The sequence below is a fragment of the Manacus vitellinus genome, unplaced genomic scaffold (assembly GCF_001715985.3).
Source record: "Manacus vitellinus isolate BGI_N305 unplaced genomic scaffold, ASM171598v3 scaffold_3_pilon, whole genome shotgun sequence".
NCBI classification, from domain to species: domain Eukaryota; kingdom Metazoa; phylum Chordata; class Aves; order Passeriformes; family Pipridae; genus Manacus; species Manacus vitellinus.
In genome coordinates, this window is record NW_021940535.1 from 20,034,769 (window position 1) to 20,039,304 (window position 4,536).

The 4,536-nt window shown below is 41.2% G+C and overlaps 1 long non-coding RNA gene across 1 annotated transcript; it reads right to left on the bottom strand.

Annotated features, from left to right (window-relative positions):
• Nucleotides 1-354: 354 nt before the first annotated feature.
• LOC108640209 lies at nt 355-3,616 on the bottom strand. The gene is made up of 3 exons (XR_001920995.2): nt 3,378-3,616; nt 3,067-3,192; nt 355-413 (listed from the first exon to the last, which is right to left on the bottom strand). It is a non-coding gene; the product is annotated as an uncharacterized LOC108640209 (long non-coding RNA).
• Between the last annotated feature and the right edge of the window lie 920 nt (nt 3,617-4,536).

Below are 4,536 nucleotides of genomic sequence, written 5' to 3' on the forward strand. Positions count from 1 at the left end.
GGCTGGGGGCAGCACAGGGCGCAGGAAAGCAGAGGCAAACCTGGGGCCAGAAAGCAGCCAGATGACCAGGTCGAAAACAAAGTGAACCTCGGACCCCTCCAACACACACCCTCTCTCCATCAGGGCAAAAGTGGAGTGCCTCCCTGTTAATGTTTACCTTGGCTGAATGCCAGGTATTAACTGGGCCTGCGCCCAACCTCCCTCGGGAGGGAAAGGGGAGGAGGAAAGGGGGAGAAGAAGGGAAAAACTATGAAAACCGTAACTGCCAAGAAAAACGGCTTTATATGTACACAGAGAGAAAAAAAAACTTATAAAACTATACACACAGAGAAGAACTAACAACAAAGATTACTTCCTCACAACGAACACTCTTCTCCCCCGAAGAAGCAGCCCATCCACCACCACGCACCTACCTGGAAGAGAAGAAAACCCTTACTTCCTTCCCGTCTTTTATATCTGAGCTGACGTAACATCGTATGGAATATCTTACTGGTAAAATATACACCAGGTGATCTATCCTAGTTCTGTTTCCCTCTCAGAGAGGGTAACAAACCCATTACACTCCCATTTCCGAGGAGAGAGAGAAAAAAACCCCAAAACTCATCACCCCTCCCCACAGTCTTCAGAGGGCCATCAGCTTGGAATGTGGATCTGCTGGTTAGTTCTTTTGTGTGGGTCAATCACCCAAGGCAAAACTACCCTCCCCTGTTCGACATCCCCCCTTTACAGCAATGCAGAGGAAAGAAAAGTTCCCTGCCTGTTTTTTTAGAACAAGTGAACCTATGACAGTAGGTCACTCCATCCCTGCTTTTCCTTTGAAGTGGTGTGGCAAGATGGAACTGCTACTCATCCTTACAGAGGAGTATATCAAGCATCACGAGGGATTCCCCTGCCCTCTTCCTTTTAAAAACCAGCTGTCAAGTGGACTGAAAATCTTCCTTTAATTGTCTGGACAGTCTGCTAAACAGCAGCAGTCTGCTGTTGGTGTGCAACAAATGGAGTTGGATTTTTTTTGCAGCCTGTCTCAACAAATCCATGCTTGTTTTGCTTTAGTAGCCCAGCATTTTCCCTGCTACCAGCTTGTCTCTGCTTCAACTATACACTTTCCTGTCTTTTAATGCAACACCTTATGAATCTCTGTCCTTTTTCCTTCAAAATGCGGATAAAATTGCAACCTGATCCTTTAATTATCAAGTTGGAGCTGGGTAATGCTCTTCTGGTCATTCTATGACAATATCTCTAGGACTTCACAAATAATTTAGTAAATCAGACTCCACATTTCATCTATGTCCAGCCAGGTTTATTTGGTTGTTCTTTTCTTTTCAGATCAATATATGTATAAATGAGTTTATGTATAAAGCAGTTTATTACAGTGATCTGCTACCCAGTGCTGAAGACAATGTGTCTGCCACCACTGAAGTTTATTCTGGAGGTGCAGTCTGCTTGTAGACTGTGTAGAAATTAGCATACTGAAGATAGAAACTCAGCTGAGATTTCCATTTACTGCCATCAGAGAAAACATCATATAAATAGTTGAAATGATGTCACTTTAAAAAGGTACACAAAACAACAGTTGAAAACATTGAAAAATAACTTGCAATATGACGAAATATGTTACTACACAATAGTGAAATATAAGGAAGCACAGGCACTGTTTTCGATAAAAGGAACTGGAAGTACCTTAGCTATATAGTTTCCAGATTTTATCATGTCAGGTTTACTTGCTTTGGCTCTAGCTACCTCTTCTGAACAAAACAAAAAAACCCCCAATCCACCAACCAACCAAAAAAACACAAAACCCACCCAAATCTGCATAATAGCACAACAAATTATATATAATATTAAAATAAAAACTATATATATATATATACATGTATATATATATGTAGAGCTGTTGGGAACAAAAACTGTTGTTGTTCCCAGAGTGCCCTTCGGGACTTCAGAAAGCACTGGTATATGGTCAGTGCAGTATCTTGTGTTCAGTTTGAAAACAAGGAATATTTTTTTCAAACTTTAAAACACACAGAAAACCACCTGGAGAAAAAGCATAATTTGTGAGCAAACGTTATGAAACCTTTGAAGTCTTTGTGCTCCCTCTTGCATTTGGAAATATTGGTGCTATGCATGTACTGCAAATGTGTTGCCAGCTGTCAGAGACACCCGATACGCGGCATGCCGTGATCTACATACTTCGTATATGTGGCCTGAAATAGGGGTGAAGGAAAGCAGTAGAGAAACACAGTGACCCAAGGGATCAGATTTTAAGCTTTTGGCTTAGGAGAACGTGTTTACACACCAAAATTAGACTATTTTATTCTGCAGAAGTCAGAAGAGTATGAGTAGCTTGTGCTATCCCTGGTGCATGATTTAAAAGGTGCTCACCTTGTAATAGTTTATCCCCTCACAGCAGAATAAGCTGTAGCAGTTAGTCTGTCCATAAATGGTGTGCGAGGAATTGCACCATGTAGCTCTACTGGAAAAGAAGTTGTAACCCTACCACCTTCCATTCTTCTCATGTTGGTATAGCTATGTGTTGATCAAGACTTAAGAGGGACAGCAATTTGCCAGGGCTGAGAGTGACCGTGCAGATAACAGAGAAAAGCAAAAGAGTCATGGAAGAAAAAACTGAAAATATATCAAAAAGCATCACGATTGACTCAGGTCTTAATAGTTAATACATAAAACATGCCAATACTTTAAATTAAGGCAGATATTACTCAGTTAAGCAGCAGTCATGAAATCTTTTTCTAATTCAGGAAGTGCTTAAAACTGATCAGGGAATTGGAGTATGTGTTTTTTTATGGTTTAGTGACTGAAAATGATGATACAAATGAAACCACTGAGCAAGAAAGTTCATTTCAGGTTAATGTACAAACACAGCTCAAAAAACTCAGGGCTCCATTATCTTATAAAAGTAATCACAGCATTCATCTCTACCTGATGCAGCATGCTTTTCTAGTTAAACAGCCTTACAGATGATGAGCATAGCTATAATTTTTCAGTAATGGAGTCACTGTTCACAAATTTAAACACAATTGTAAAAAAATCAGTTCAGGAAATACATACTTTTCAGAACTTGTAAGCAGAGGAAAGTCATTAATTAGAAACATAGGACAGTCCATCCTGACGTCAGAGCTCAATGTTTGTCACTCAAGGTACGTCCTTGTCACACTTCTGTTCACTCAAGGGCACCTTTCATTAAGAGGGAGAAGAAATGATAGACAGGAAATCACAATTTTCTCTTTTAAAAAAATTCTTTGTTCACTGCTAAACACATCTAGATGAAATACAGGGTGAAAAACTCTTCCTTTTTACTGATCCAAACAGCATCATACAAAAACAGCCAGACAGAAGGTAGGGGCAAGATCTGTCCTCACCTGCACAGCCCTCATTGCCCTGTGCATGTTCCAGCTCGCTGTGACAACACAACTGCAAAAAACCCTTTCCTCCACTGACTACGTTGTGGCCACATCAACTTTTAAACGCATTTAAAGCAGCCCATTTATATCAGTAGAAATGTTTCGTTGTCACAGAAGGGCATTTGATGCAAAGGCAACATCCACTCCTCCAGGCGCGCAGTCCCCGGCAGCCTCCCAGCCAGGGGTGCAGAGCCACTCGCGCAGAATGCTTGGCCCGAACAACGGCAGTGTCTCATGTACACAGGCCCCATTTCAGGTCTCCCCTGTTGTCCTTGCCATCCTAAACCATCTTTTTTTTTTTAACCCCCATCTTTTTCCATTCCAAGTGCCAAAAAAAAAAAAAAAGGTAAGGACAGTGTTATTGTAACATGATGCTGAGGGCATGTGCTTTAACAATGAGGGCATGTAGGGGTTGAGATGATGTTGGGATAGCAGTGGAGGGCTGGGAAGTGAGAGAGAGCAAGGAGCCAAATCGAGTGCAGTCTCTACTGCCATCTGGAACAGCAAGAGGTAGAGCCTCCAGACACATCCAAGTTTTCTCCTACAGAGAACCAGCTGCTTTGATGCAAAAGACAAGCTGGGACTGAAGCAACATGTGTGCAGTGTGCACGACTGGGCACAGACACAGGAATGAAGCAGAAATCTAAGGCAGATGCACCCGATTGTAGACCCCCACAAATCCGTAGTGGGGGGACAAACTTGAAGACAGCAATGTAATGGAAACTGAACCTGGAAAAATTCAAACCAAAGCGAGAGAAACACAGTAAGGGCAGAATTAATTACTCATGGGAAATGATATATTCATTGCAACTGTAACTGGTTCAATATTATTGAGCTCCTTCTAAGAGTAACGCAGTGGAGTGATGGGCACAGGATAACAGTTTGTGACGGAACTAAGGTAAACACCTGCCACTGAAGCAGCCCTAAAAACCAATTATTTAACTATATAGGTTTGCATCTGTCTTCTATAAAATTTTATTAGCTTTATGTGACACTAAATAACTTAAGAATGCCTCCGCATTTGAGAGAAATTCTAATCTATCACCATTCAAAAAAAAGACATTCTGTTTTTCTCTGAAAATCCCCTCTGCCAACATGCTAATCATATTATTGCTGA